At 34.3% G+C, this 16,681-nt stretch overlaps 1 pseudogene; it reads left to right on the top strand.

The window, feature by feature from the left end:
• The first annotated feature begins 14,034 nt into the window (after positions 1-14,034).
• On the top strand, positions 14,035-16,681 carry LOC143570465 (receptor-like protein kinase FERONIA pseudogene; annotated as a pseudogene).

Here is a 16,681-nt window from a genome sequence, read left to right as displayed (position 1 = left end):
AATATGCAATTTCTCACCAATCCACACTTCTTGTAATGATATTTATTGTGACTCATATGTGAAACAATTTTTAAGTTAGAATATATGAAATACATTGTGCATCTAGCTCAACTCATCTGGTAGATTTAAAAGATACACAACTGGTTAAACACGACCTGTGATTTCAATGGGTCCAATATAACTTGGACCTATTTTCCTTGTGTAACTTTAAATGGTTCAAGCCCATTATTTTTAGTGAATGGGCGGAACTTATAATTTAATAAATGGTTCTTCTTTCTTTCTTTCTTTTTTTTTTTAAATGGGTAAGCATATGATTTTTAGTAAACATATCAAAATTGTTGATTTTAGTAAATGGGGAGAACATATCATGTAAGGCTCCGTTACCGGTGCCCTATATTGGACGTTGGATTTATTCATCAATATAGTTCTATTTATTAGAGTTAACAAAAATATATGCGGAATATAAAAACTTTCATAAAAGATTACATTAATCCATAACTTGTCTTAAAATGAACATACTTGTCTTTCAAAATATCATAATAATAAACATAACGTCTCGAGTCTTCCGATGCCAACCTTTTATTCAATGCTACGTGTTCCCATCAAGCGAGCTGCCTCATCTTACTCACCTGCGTGCATACTAAAAGTCAGCTACTCTGAGTGAGTTCTAGTTAATTACATGACATACAATACATAAATACTTACATACTTCATTCATACTTTCATATCTTTATCCTTACTTACTTACCTTCATATCTTACGTTATAAAGAGCATTACGCCCTACATTCCTCGAGTATTATTAGGGCTCGGTACCCTCCTTCCTCGAGTATTATTAGGGTCCGGTTCCTCTTTCCTCAAAGATTAGTAGGGTTCGGTTCCCTAGTTCTCGAATATTAGTAGGGTTCGATTCCCTCTTTCCTCGAGTATTATTAGGGCCCGGTTCCCTCTTCGTACCATACAACCATACATTAACCTTCTTTTATTAACTTTATAACACTCATCCATATACACATACACTAAGTAATATTCTAGACCCTTTTTGTTTCTAGTTCAATTCTAGATCCATATATACATACACTCATCCATATATACATACATTAACCTTCTTTTGTTTCTAGTTCAATTATAACTGATGTGCTAAAAGTAGTCAATTAATTATTAACTAAAATTATACTAATCTAGACACTAAGTAATATTCTAGACCCTTAAACTACTAACCGGCAAGTGAACCGGTCGACTCTAGTACAGCTAAGTAAGTCCGGATATCGAACCCACGAGACTCTTTAAATTACGAAACTAGCAAATTAGACTCAATTACTAGACACGACTATTTATTAATAATATTTGAGGGGGATTTTAAAACTAATTAATTAAAACTTTAATAATAATTAACTAATGATTACTTTAATTAAACTATTAATAAACTAATTAATAAAATAATAAAACAAACCCTAATTATTTAAATAATAATAAAACATAATCATTACTTATTAATTAATTAATAAAACTTAAACCCTAATTAGTTTTAATTAATAAACATTTTAGAAAACTTGGATTAATTCAGATGATTAAAATAACTACCCAGGCCAGAATCCCCAAAGTTACGGTTATTAATTAAATGGAAAACGCAAGTTATGGAACTGGGATCATAAAATAGACCCTTGACAGAAAACCCGAACAGGACCTTTGAACTTCAAGAAGACGCCTATGGATTTCTAACAAGTTTTAAGACTCACCATTTATATTAAACTTCCTAACGGTTATTTAATCGCTTATGTCTAAGTATCTTTTATGACGAAAACCTACCTTACAGCGCGTAATTCAAAGATAGCAAAGCAGACTCAATTAATTTAATAGACTAAGCTGACAATCAAACATAGACGGACTCCTTACGAAGAACTAAATCTAGCAATCCCGACAAGCAAAGATCTATCAACAACCTATCACCTTACAACTTTCTAGGCTGGTAGTTCACTTTTATCTATTTACTTGATTTTATTGTTTCTATGATTTTAATGCATATTAATCACAAACTAGTCAAGAACACATAGTAAATGACCTAACAAAACCCTATCCTATGAAACATCAACAAGGGAAATGTGAAACAATAAATTCAAGTAAACAAAATCAAGCAATCAAACGCATTAATTAAATCAAACTCAACCGTTTACTTAAAACATAAAATCCATAACGAAACGAAAATCCAAATAAAATCAAACCGGACATAAGGTTTATCACGACCTAGGTAGTCTAGGAAATTTAGCCTAGCATCTTAAAGTTTAAATCAAACAAAATAAATAATAACGAAAACATGGTGAAAATATAAGAAACGGGGAATCAAAGATGATAAAACCCGTAAACTCGAACGTGAACGTGTAGCTCTTCACCGGTTGTTCTCTTGCCTTCAAAATCACCACAAGACTCGTAAATAGCTCCAAGAACTCTCCAAAATCGGCTAGTGGCTTTCAGGTTATGTTAGGTTTGAGTTAAATGTGTTTAAATAACCAAAACAAGGCCCGACATTAAGCGAAAACGAACTTAATCCAGCCCAGTAGTGCCTAGGCGCCGTGCGGAGGGCATTTGGCCTTCCCCCTTCGCACGGCGCGGCCTGTTCTCTGTTCTGGTTCTTCCTGACGCGTTTCGGATCTCCGTTTCGGCTCGTTTTAGCTCGTTTTTCGCCCTTTTTAACCACGATGAAATCCCGGAACCTACGAAACATAAAAACGTTAGTAGTATACAAATCTCGACTATAAATGAATAAAAACTATTAAAATATTAAATAAAATATACACGGGAAACATAAATATTTAGCATTATATCAATAACCCACAACGAACGGGGGTCCGGGGGAAGCGCCCCTGGCAGCAGGGTCCAAGGGGCAGAGCCCCTGGCTGGGGTTAAGCTGCCATGTCAGCTTGGAAAATTTTATTTCCATTAACCGTCTTAACACATTTTTCACTAGGATTTTAATTTATTTTACTAATTCGTTAACTCATTCTTCATAACGAATTAAGTTTGATTCACTATACTTAACTTAAGCGAATTTAGCATTAAGCGAACTTAGTGTTAAGCGAACTTAGTGTTAAGCGAACTTAGTATTAAGCGAACTTATCACCAGGCGAACTTGTCAGTAAACAAACTTAACCATCAGCGAACTTAATCAACAACGAAGTTGACCAGTAGGCGAACTTGCTTGCATGCAAAGTTGTACAGTAGCAGTTTCGGGTTTGGTTTTAACCCCATAAACATCTCAGTTTTAACGTGAAATCCCTTGATATGATGTTAACCAACCCCTTGAAAATTCCCATGGTCATTTTTGGATAAAACACGACCCGGAAATTTGTAAAGTTTGGACCTTTAACCTTAAACGTTCAAAACTAGATCTAGGGTTTATTTTAAACAAGTCATATGCAGCCGTAAGTTCGTTAAGTTAGTTTCTAACATCAAGTTTGCTACTTTAATACTCGTTTATACCCGATCTACTCTAGGTTCAAGCTTCAAGGCTAACCGTTCATAAAAACGTAAACTTTAAAGATAAAAGACATACATTTACGTGCTTTAAGGTTACGATTTAGCTTGGTTATGAACTTTAGGTCTTGTATCTATCTTGTACTACGAGGATCTAAAAGAATCGACGTTTGTTTGGCTCGGATCTCACTTCTCCCTCTCTCGGCCGTATATGTAGTGATATGTGTGTGTTTTTGAGTGTGTAGAGATTATGGAAGATGGAAATGAGAGTTAGGGTTTTAGGATGGTTTAAGGGGGTATTTATATCCTTTAAAGCCCATGGACCTAAGGCCCATTACTCTTTAATCCTTTTTAATTATCAAAGTCCATCATTCTTCTTTATTTGATACTAATCAATTATTAACACACGACAATTTAACGCAACTCTTTTTATTTAATACTAAAATATTTAGGATGTTACATATCATTTACTAAAAACGGGTCGAAATTACCATTCTCAGTTAAAGGGCGAAGAAGGTACTAATGAGGCATACCGCATTTTTCATCAAGGTAGAACCGGTTAAGGAATCTAGGAGCCACTATACATGTATTATGGCAGATTTTATCGGCCTGTGTATATAAACTAAAAGAGTTCAACGGTGTGCTGAATGTTATGGTTCTCAAGGTGATACATATGAGAGGAAAGATGTGTGGGTGTAATTGATAGCCGATTGATTGAACGAATTATATTTGCAATTAGCTCCAGGTTTTGATTAATGATGTAAATGTTATTATTTTTAACTGTTCACAAAAAAAAAAGTAAATGTTATTATTTTTCTCTTACAAAGTGAATACGATGCATCAAAGTGAACTTTTAAAGTAAATGTTAAGTGATGAGATTGTTAATAAAAACTAATCTCAAATGTCTAAATTAATTGAATGCAAATCTTTAAGTTTTATTTTACATGCAAACTAATATACCCATAACATGAAATGGGTAATATTGGATTTAAACAAGAAAACATCACATCCCTGTTGGTTATATACAAATATATGGATCAAGATCATACAATTCTATACAAATAGATGACGTCAATATAATTTTACGTCTTACTTGTAGGGGTAATTATCTTTAAAGAAGATGAAGCCATATTCCTAGTATTTGGGAAGCACGATCTTTGATGAAGATGATGAAATCATAGTGATTCCTGTTATGATGCCTTTTAGTGATGGATAATTGAGAAAGGGAGGTTCATTGGTGTTTATTAGAGTTTTATAGTGCTAATGATCATTTAATAAACTCATGGCATTCTCTTCATTAAAGACGTATAAAGGGAAATCATAAAGCCCCTTAAACTTATTACAATTACTTCCATCAAAGTAACTGGGGCTTGCAGTTATTGTCATATTACTGAACTTAATTCAAATGATCAACTAGGCCACCTCAACGGGTTATTTTCAACATTCTCTCACTTGGCCGAGTGATCATTTTTGATTATCATATGTAAGTTTGGCCAAGTTAAAACACTAATCAAGTTTCACATTAAAACTATAGCATATAGTTACAGTCATTCGAATTTTAATTAATTCGAGATCCCCAACCGTTATACTAAAGCCTTGACATAAAACGGTTAATCATAAAACCAAAATGACTTATATAAACCCTTTAAAGTACTGTATTTAATCTGTACAAATTTTTTCATAGACCATTAACCGTGCATAAACATTATTTTAGACAAAAAAGTATTGAGGAAATTAAAATAGTTCATACATACTACATGCTATTATGTAAGGCCTCTACTAATACTCAACCGCAGTATGAGTTATCGGAATTTTTAGGTGGAAGACTTTAAGTTATCGGATCTGATAGCATATCTTTTGTGTTAATGTATTTGATACAAATATTATTTTCCTCTACTCATTCACATAAGACTACGAACAAGTACTTTGTTATCAAGATATAATCCAACACCACTCGAACTATTACTAATCGAGAAACTAATGGCAATTGAGTTATTAAAGTAAATATTCAATGGACGTGATATGGAGTTAGTAAGTTTGAGTCCACTTATCATATTTATTAACTACATCCCATGGCACGTTGCATTGTACACTACAACGTATTAAACATCATTATGGAGGTTGTAGTTAACTTTGCTTATGACTCCTCCATTAAATTAGTCTGGATGTCATCATAAAGATGTACCTCGAAGTTGATTTCTTATCATCGTTGCATTTATCAAAGTCAGAATTAAAATAGCCAACTACTACTAAAATATTGGTTATTTTGTATGTGAATTTATAGTCTTTCTTTATAAATGTCGCAATACTTTCTTTTCAATGAACTAGGCAAAGATAATATTAATATTAGCCTAGCATTCCAGTTTATATGTGATATCTATATGAATATAGACTTGATCATACTTCTTACTTCCAACTACTGAAACATAATGTATCAGTCTCATTCTCAACCTCTACTTCTAGATGTTAAAATGAATTGAAAATATCTCCTTCAATTACCAGAGCAACTAATGGTGAGCGACATCGCATATTATATCGTGCAAGAACATGATCAATACAAGCCTTATGGGACATATAAAATATCCCATTGGTAAGATCTCTATGTATTTTTATGCTTGTTACGTATGTGGCTTTTTTTATATAATACATGCCAAAATTATGCGATAAATCGCCTTGACACATGCTATATTTCTAAGCTATTGTTTACCAAAATGATATCATCCACATAAAGAATAAGTATAGCAAAACTCCTCTCACTCATTTTGAGGTAAGCGCATTGATCCACTATATTCTTGATAAAGCCTTGATTCTTGACGATCTCATCAAACTTTAAGTACCACTAACATGATGCTTGTTTACAGATCGAGTGTTCCTAACCTTCGTACTTTTAGAGCCTTCGGGTTAAGTCATGAACACATCCTCGTATAAGCCATTATTAGGGAAAATGGTTTTGACATACATTTGATGTAGATGTAAGTTAAATCAGCTACTGATGTCATAATGATCCTCGAGAACCCTTTAGTGATACAGATGAGAAGATTTCTTGATAATAATTTTATCCTTTTAAGCCTTAAGCAACCAATCTTGCTTTATAGTGTTCGAAAGTTACATTAGGGTCTAATTTGGTTTTGTAAACCTATTTACATCCAACGGGTTTTATACTCTTAGGTAACTTAACCAATTCCAAACTTCATTCGGACTTATGGAGTCAAGCTCATCTATCATAGCTTAATTCCATTTATAAGATTGATCACTGCTAATGGCTTCATTAATTATAAGAGGTTGGACCAATAGTCATTTCTAAATCAAAATCAGCTTCATTAATGTAGGTTATATAATCATCAATGTTACTAGTCCTTTTAGACCTGATGACCTCCATAACTGATTTTTATGTTCAACAAACTCATTTATAGGTTAATGGATTTGGACTTGCTCTTGTAGGTTTAATGTGCCTTCATACTTGGGATATTTATGAGAAAACATGAGGTGGTGGTGCAGTGTCAAGTACAAGAGGTGTAATAGGAGGTAAATTTGAATAACGTGTCTCCCCTCTCTTGAACTTCTTGTAAATCAAAGACTTCATGTTCACTGTCCCACTAATCATAAGGTTCTCTAGAAATGAGCTTCTACTATGAGAGTAGCATGTGAATGGAAATAGAATCTAAATCCTTTTGATTGTTCTGGAAATGCCATAAAGTAGAAATTGACTGTCCTCGTGACAAGTTTCTTTTGTAAAGGATTATAAAAGTTTCGCTTTGGCATGACAACATTATACTTTCATATACATTTATACTTAGCTTCCTTCCTATCCAAATCTCTTAAAGAGGTTTAGAGACAGACTTATACGGAACCATATTCAATATATGAATTGTTGTCTTTAAGGCCTCAGCCTCGCTTTCCCGTTTAAAATTTCCCTTCCCCCTAAGTGAGTTAGTGGTAGCGACGTAAGCAATTTATGATTTGTCTAGTTTAAAATTTCCCTTCCTCTTAAGTGAGTTAGTGGTAGCGACGTAAGCAATTTATGATTTGTCTAGTTTCAATTGTTCTTTCTTCTATACATATATTTATTATATCAGCGCACTCTTTTGAACATTTGTCTTTCTGAGTGTTCTAGTGAAGAGCATTAAAACATGTAGGAAGAGAACACATTATGAAGTGCACTAGACATCGTCATTTATTTCCATGTCTAACCATCTAGTTTATGGGACATGTCACTCATCATCTTTATGCGCTCACACACACCACTAACTTCATTTTACTTTAAAGTGAGCATTTTCCAAATTAGAGTGCTTGCATATGCTTTAGAAGATACATTTAACTCAGCGGAATTTAGATGGACTTGGCATTCTCTAAATCAGGTAGAGCACCCCATGGCACTTGAGATGGAATTCTTGTAACCATTGGAGATATTCATTTTGACATCTCCCACTTTTAGTGGTCTAATTCCTAATTTGCGGTGCATTCAGCAGTAATAGCACTAGGAGTGTCACATCTCATGGCATAATCAAGATCCAATATTTTAAGAGTTATTCTAATTGGGTCCTCCATGTGGAAAAGTGGATACTAGATTGATAGAAGTGTTGATTCAGCTAAATTAGGGTTAATCAATTAAGACAAACACCATCAAATATATTGAAGATTAAACCTATTATAACACCAAAATAATAGGCTAAAAGTAAAGTTCTATTTGAATGCTGGTTTCGCGTTGGCTATTACCAGAATTCAAATGTAATGAACTAATTAAAGTAAAGTTCTACTTTAACATCGACTTCGCTTTGACTATGACCAACGTTTAAGTATTATGGACTGATTTAAATTAGGTTCTGCATGAATGACGGCTTCGCGTTGGCTACCAAAATTCAATTATTATGAACGTACATAATTAGTAGTTTCTCAATGTTCCACATGAAATTTGGCTTTACTTTGGCTTTGACCAAATTTATATATTATGAACATATATAATAGACAAACTTGATGTACATGAACTTTGGCTTCGCGTTGGCTTTGACCAAAACTCATGTATTATGGTAAGTAATAAAGTAAAGCACATAAATACAACATAATACCTTTGGGCTAGAAATGAAGTATTCATTAAATGAGGCTAACAATTCATCATATGTAATATCAAAACAAGTAGCCATTGTGTTTATATTGTTTTGACAACAAACATAATTACATAAAATGGCATCACTTAAACCTCAATGTCAAATCAAATGATATATAGTTGGCTCAATCATTTAGTTAAAGTTGCTATTGAAATAAAGAAAATTATATTTGCATAAAAAGGCTTTAATGTATGTGAAAATTCTAACTTATGCGAAAGTGAGATCATTCGCAAGTTATGCCATCGGAAAGTTTTTGGCATTTAAAAGTAAAGTAACACGAAAATTGTGGCATACGAAACTTAGGCCATTCAAAAGTTAAAGCATGCAAAAGCTTTCACTATATGCAAGTTTCAGTTATACGAAAGTTTGGATATTAGAATGTTAAGCCACACGAAAACGCTGGCTATTCGTAAGTTAAGCCACAAGCTTAGAACATTTGTGTGAATGTGAAGCCTTTCAAATGTTTATGTTGAAGTTTTCACATTTCACACGTAAGGTTCGTGAGCGAACGTATAATTTTCGTGAACAATAATGTGAAAAAAAAACAAAAAAATCAATTCCACACGAGAATAAAGTTATGCTAAAGTCATATGCATATATACAATCAAATGAAGGCCATAAAAAGAAATTAAGTCCATTCAAAATAATGAGTTAATTATACACCCATGCTTATGTGAAACAAAATAATGCTAACCAAAATATCAAACAGTGGCTAAGTATATATATGCAAATTTTAGAGTAAAACAGAACATCTGCATATTATTAGAGTATAAGTAATCAAGGATGATAACTCTAAATGACCTCATATGTTAACCAGACATGCTAATTGCATTATTTCAATAAATTAGTTGAAAAATAACATTTCATTCATACAAATTTATATTGTATGTTTTACCTCACATGCAAAACGTGTGGTGATATCAAGCAAACATCAAAAGTGAATTAAAGGAAGTTCACCTTACATCAAAATGATTCATTCGAAGGTAATCAAATAAAACATCATAGTGAGAAAGATATTAACTTTTGAGTTTCATCAACAATGATTTGTATTCATAAGAAACATACACAGCACTAGCAATTCATGGCCAATTAAATGCCATCATAATGGCAACTCATGACTTGTTACCTAGTGGCAATTCATTGCATAATTAAATGCCATTATGCCACAATTACTTCAAACAACAACAACAATAATACTAATAATTTTGGGCATCAATTTCGAAATGTTAAATCATGCACGTAAAAAATAAGAAGTTGAAAACTTAATGGTTGCAATTTTTGTTTGCAAAAATCCCATAATCAATTAACGGATCATCTAAATCAAGTTTTCATGAAAATGTATTTTGATTCTAGTGGCTTCATCAAAACTGAAGTATATATAGAGTTTGGTTGAAAACGCAAATTTCAAAGATGAAAAAGTCATAAAGTTATAAATTAATCTGGCAATCGCCATGGAATTAAAAGAATTATATGATTGAATCGATATAAACAACATATGTTCTGAAACAACATGTTGATTATATTCATATATGAGTCAAGATCATACAATTCTATACATATAGATGACATCAAAGTAATTGTACTTACTTGTATGGAAAATTATCTTTAAAGAAGATGAAGTCATATTCCTAGTATTTGGGAAGCACGATCTTTGATGAAGATGATGATATCATAGTGACTCCTGTTATAATGCCTTTTAGTGATGAATAACTGAGAGAGTGAGGTTCATCGGTGTTTATTAGAGTTTTATAGTGCTAATGATCACTAATGATGATCAGTTATAAAACTCATGCCATTCTCTTCATTAAAGACATCTTAAAGGAAATCATAAAGCCCCTCAAACTTATTACAATTACTCTCATCAAGTAAATGTTGGGGTTTGTAGTTATTGTCATATTGGTGAACTTAATTCAAATGATCAATAAGGCCACATCAACGGGATCCCTCCGTGGCACCAGCTACCCTTAATGACAACTGAGATCCCCCTGAGAATGGGCTGAAAAAAATCACGAAATCATCCAAACAAAGAACAAACTTTTGAGATATTAAAACGAGTGTTTGAATCATATGAAAAAAAGGTTACATGAACACTTAAGTACTAAATGTTGAAATGTAACAACTAAGATGTAAGTGATAATAAAAAACATGGATGGGTACGGGTATAAAACTAGTTAAGATAGTTAGGGTGTGTTTGGGATTCCTTATTTAAGGTGAAAAGAACTTTTTGTGATAAGTAGAAGAGGTATTGTGAGTATTTGATAAGGAGTTTTAAAAAAAGTGTTTGGTTTAACTTATTAATGTAAAATGACCAAAAAGGACATTTTTATACAAGTGAATAAGTTATTTTTAAAAAGTGTTTGGGATTGCTTATTTATACTTTTTTCTGTAGCATATTGAAAAAGAAATTACAAAATATACATCATAAAATTTGTTTACATATAATTTTTTGATTAAACCATAATAATACTACATTCGAGATGTAAAAAAACACCAAAAATACACAATAATAACAAAATAATGTCATACTACGGGGGTGTTTGGGATTCCGCATTAATAAAACACCAAAAATACACAATAATAATAAAATAATACTACATTCGAGATGTCATACTACATTCCGCTTTACGATTCCATTATTTCTTGCGCAATAGCATCTCTTATCGCTGCCATAAGCATATTATCATCAGCCGTACGATTTGTAGCCGGAACTTCTTCATGATCTTCATCAGTAGGACCATCTTCTATGGGATTGTAAGAAAACCTATAAAATTTACGTTACAAAAAAAGTAAGGCAGTCAGTACATAAACATTTTATCAAAAGTAAGGCAGTCAGTACATAAACATTTTATCAAAGATAAATAACTACAATACAACCACCATAGCCTCTAATGCCTCACACAAATTAATGAATCAGTAAGAAGAACATACATAGAGAACTTAAATGTTTAGTACAAGTATAACACCACTATGTTATAATTTCTTCAAAGTATTGACCAACCTGTGTCTCACCTTGCTATCATGCATGAAAACGGCAAACAAATTAACAAATAGTACCCTAAAATCATATATCAATATGGTACACTATAAATCTGAACGTGATGGGGCTAAAAGAATTTGAGAAGACTGAATAATCTTGCACATTCACATGTAAAAGAGATGTCAAAACAATTCAGAATTCAGCAACACACTTTCAAGTAGATTTCCATCAACCTTTAACTCTTATTATCATGAACAACTGAACGTTTCAGACAAAATTCTTGCATGTGCACGAATAAGAATTAAGAAAGTTTTAGAAACCAATTACTAAACCCCAGATTCAAAGTAGATCATCCTCCATATTGATAAAAGTTTTTCATTAGAGTAAGCAAGTCTACATTGGTGAAAGGGCAATAGACATTTCAAGAACTACAACAAAGACAAAAACCTAACAAAAAATGTAAGAGAAGCTCGCCTAAAGCCCCAACTAAGATATAATGATTCAACTTCTGACCATCATATGTAAACTGGACATGAAACACCTACAGTTCAATCAGATGCCCCTTTAATTAATTTGGAGAATTCAGCTTATGAATTTGGTATATAAGTTTAATCATATCTATATAAAGATTACATATATCTATAACCATATACAAATTATCTACTATGTAGACTTTGGAATGCACGGTTGATGTTACACTTCCTGAGTTCCTGGAACCATTACTGATTCACCTCTATAGTCTCAATTGAACCTACCCAGCTATAGACCAATAAGTCAATGTACAAAGCCACCATAGGTACCATACAAGTTACATACTTTGTCTTTAAAGGAATAAATGGGAGACTATTCACTAGCTCACGTGCCTTTTCTTATAATATATTTCAAAATCTGACAAGTCCACTGTCGTGACTCATTGCAACATCTAAGCCAAAAAGATCCTAGATTCTAGATAATGCTTAGGGGCATTCAAAAACTAAGACACCTCTTTAATGTGCCAATATATATGTTATTTTTCAGGAACCTTAACAAAGAACACACAACCTCACACAACATAGACAATAAATGATGCTAAAGAAATAAGCATGGCTGTTCAGGTGAAATTAGAAATCGAATGAAATCTAATAATGAAAACAGCTCACACAAATCAATCAAGAGTGACAAGTAACATCTGTACCACAAGACCATCAGCGTATCACTAGGAAGTCAATCCGATTGATGTGATGATGCAGTTAGCATAAGTAATACACCGAGTGCAGAAATCTAACTAGTCACTAGTGTATCATTTTCAAACTCTATATAGCATATGAAAAACATTGCACGAAAGAAAGAAAGAAATAAATGAATGGAAACCTCTAGATGTTGTGCAGCTTCAGAACTCAAACCAACGGTAGCTGCAGCCAAGCCGATCAAGCCTCCCTAAAAACAAGAAGAAGATGAAATGAAAATGAATGAATTAGATATGAAATGAATGACAGCAGTAATCTTATCATGATCACCAGCAGCTGTCAATTGCTTGACAATTCCTTCAACATAAACACACATCCAAAACCCTAAGTATAAGTCGAAATCTAAACAATTAAAATATTATTATTAAATAATAAATAAACCTCTAAGGCTGCATTCTTCCGCTTCTCATAAAGCTTATCGGAGAGGTTTCCTAAGACGGCGGCCGGAATGGCGGTTAAAGCATCGGCGGCCATATCAGAGATAATAATAATCAGAAGAAGAAGAAGAAATGAAACAGTCGTCGGATGATAATAATAGTAATAATAATAATTTAAGTCTTTTTCTGATCTTCTCCTGCTGGAATCGGAACATTCCCTCCGTCATGGAATTGGAAGAGTGAAAAAAAGGAGGATCTGAATGAATGAAGAAAAGATTGAATTGAATTAATCGGAAACGGTTGCCGGAAGGAGGAAGGGTTAGTAGTAATGGTAATGAATAAGAAAGTAAGAAGGAAGGCGTGATTTGATGTTGGGTGGAATGGTGGAAGGAGGGTGTAACGGGAAACCTGATATTGATAAGAAGATAAGTTAGTAAAGTCTAACTTATGAAAACTTAAATTTTAAGCTTGAAAATAAGGAGAAATTGAAAAGGACTTTTGTATACCCAAACACTTTTTTTGTAACTTATAACTTATATAAGTCATAAGGAGTTAAAATAAGGAATCCCAAACACCCCCTTAGATAGGGTTGGTATTTGTTTGATTATGTGTATTGATTCGAATATACATAGATTTAGTGTACGTTTATTAATAGTATAGATTCGCACGCTACATGCCCTTTGCCATAATCATATTTCACAATGGTTAATAGGCCATGACCATTTTAAGATTTTATTTACATATACCAAAGAGAAGTAAAATACATACAAATGGATTTTTCATCCTGTCTATTCAGTATTGAAAGCCCCCCTTGTAAATATCAAGTTAACAAGTCACTATTGATGGTACAACCCCACTACAGAACGTATAATACATACATAATTCCATCTTATTTTCTAACCCAAAGGACCACGAAGACTTTTCAAGTCTACTTCTAAAAAGCAATGAGATTTATATATTACATAAAAGAACAATTGTCAACATTCTCTTCACTCTTCTCCACATATTCAACCTTAAACCATCTTAAACCATCATGTTGGCCTACATTTTACCATTCCTTTTTGTCCTCCTCTTCCCCACCACCACCACCGCACAACCATACAAAGCCACCGACCGCTTCTTCCTCAACTGTGGTTCATCCACGGCTTCAATCTCCAATTCCGATCAGAGATGGGACGGTGACGAACATTCCAAATTTGTCCCCTCCAACATCACCACAACCTCCTTCTCGTCCATCCCCGAACACCTTGATCCCTCAGTACCCTAAACCCCTTACTCCACTGCTCGTATTTTTAACACTTGTTCATTTACCTACATATTTCCTGTCTCCGAAGGCCCTAAATACCTTCGTTTACATTTCTATCCAGCCACCTACTCCAACCTCAACACCGAACAATCTTTCTTTGATGTATCATCCAATGGCTACTCTCTTTTAACCAACTTCAGCGCTTCCTTAACCGTATCATTTTTGCAAAGTATCCGCTCAGGAGCACAAGTCGTCAAAGAATTCCTGATCTATGTAAAAGATACAGAATTCCTAAACGTTACCTTTACACCCTCACCCAACTCCTATGCTTTCATTAACGGTATTGAAATCGTTTCAATGCATGAAAATCTGCACTTCAATGCTACTACACCCAAATACGTTAATCAGTATTCAGGGCCCATTATTGATAACGGCACATCATTGGAAAGTATGCACAGGCTAAACATGGGTGGCGGACAGATCTCGGTTCAAGACGACACAGGTATGTACCGGTCATGGGATCAAGATAATAACTACATATATGGAGCTGCAGCTGGGCTGACGCCTCTTTATCAAAATCCGATCATGTATACTATGCAAACGCCCAATTATACCGCACCTCAGGAAGTTTACCAAACCCAAAGGAGCATGGGCAAACTGTCTGACAAGTACAATCTGACTTGGATACTTCCTGTTGATTCCGGGTTTTATTACATGCTCCGCCTCCATTTTTGCAACATTATACCACAATACACAAAAATAGGTCAGGTTGTTTCTACAATCTTTATTAATAATCAAACTGCTGAGCAGCAGGCTGATGTGTTGTACTGGATTAAAGGCAGCGGGTATCCTGTATTCAAGGATTACATAGTTTTCGTCAACAATACTGGTGGCCACCGAAGTAAGCAAGAGTTGTTGCTTGCAATGCATCCTAGCCCGAGCCATGATCTATACTCGGATGCTTATTTGAATGGTTTGGAGGTCTTCAAGCTGAGCATGAACGGTAATCTTTCAAGCCCAAATCCTGAAATTGGTCTTGAACACCCAGGGCCAAACCCCGTTTCTACTACAAAAGCAAACAAGAAGACTCCACCATATGCGGCAATAATCGGAGGTGTGGTAGGATTTTTAGTCTTGCAACTCTCTGTTTTAATTGTTATAGCATTTCGACGCAATCACGAGTAAAACACTATAGCAGCACAAACGGTAAGTCATCACAGGGTCAAACTTCTAGCCATTCAACACTGCCATCAGATCACTGCCATCATTTTACACTACAAGAAGTTAAAGCGGCTACAAATGAATTTAATGAAGATTGTGTCATAGGTAGGGGAGGGTTCGGTAAGGTTTACAAGGGGTATTTAGACAACGCTACAGAAGCGGTAGCCATCAAACGCCTAAACTCTTCATCTAGCCAGGGTTTTCTTGAATTCCGAACAGAAATAGCATTCTTGTCTCAACTACGTCATGTCCATCTTGTGTCCATTATCGGATACTGTGAAGACAAAGGAGAGATGGTTCTCGTCTATGATTATATGGCAAGTGGGACTCTTAGGGAACATCTTTACAAGACGAACAAACCTCATTTGCCATGGAAAAGACGTCTCGATATTTGCATTGGGGCTGCCAAAGGGTTGCATTATCTCCACTCTGGTGGAAAGCGTGTGATAATTCATCGGGATGTCAAGTCCACAAATATCTTACTGGATGAGAATTGGGTTGCTAAGGTGTCGGATTTTGGTTTGTCAAGCTAGGCTCCAAAGATCCGTCAAAAGCACATGTTAGCACATTGGTGAAGGGTACTTTTGGATATATAGATCCTGAATATTGCCGGACCAAACAACTTACGGAGAAGTCTGATGTGTACTCATTTGGAGTGGTTCTTTGGGAGGTGTTATGTGCAAGACCAGCTATTGTTCAACGGGTGAGAGACGAGCAGGTGAATTCGGCAGAATGGGGCAAGGCTTGCTATCGAAAGGGAAACCTACTTAAAATCACTGATCCAAATCTAAGTGGTGAGATTGCTCCCGGGTGTTTAAGGAAGTTCGGAGAGGTAGCAAGTAGTTGCGTGCATGCGGAAGGGAGTGAACGACCTGCGATGGACGAGGTAGTTTGGGGACTAGAGTTGGCTTTGGAACTACAAGAAGCTGCTGAGAAAGTGGTTCTCGGTCAAGAGTAAAATGAACATTTTTATACAATTAAATGTCATAATAAAATTGTCACACTATAAATATCTTGTTTATTATGATTTTGGAAAAAAGAATAAAGAGAAACTTACATA

The sequence above is a fragment of the Bidens hawaiensis genome, unplaced genomic scaffold (assembly GCF_021521415.1).
Source record: "Bidens hawaiensis isolate Kalapana, Puna unplaced genomic scaffold, B.hawaiensis_p1.1 tig00024989_1, whole genome shotgun sequence".
Classification (NCBI taxonomy): Eukaryota; Viridiplantae; Streptophyta; class Magnoliopsida; order Asterales; family Asteraceae; genus Bidens; species Bidens hawaiensis.
The sequence above is the reverse complement of the archived record's forward strand: the minus strand, read 5'-3'. Positions and strand labels throughout refer to the sequence as shown.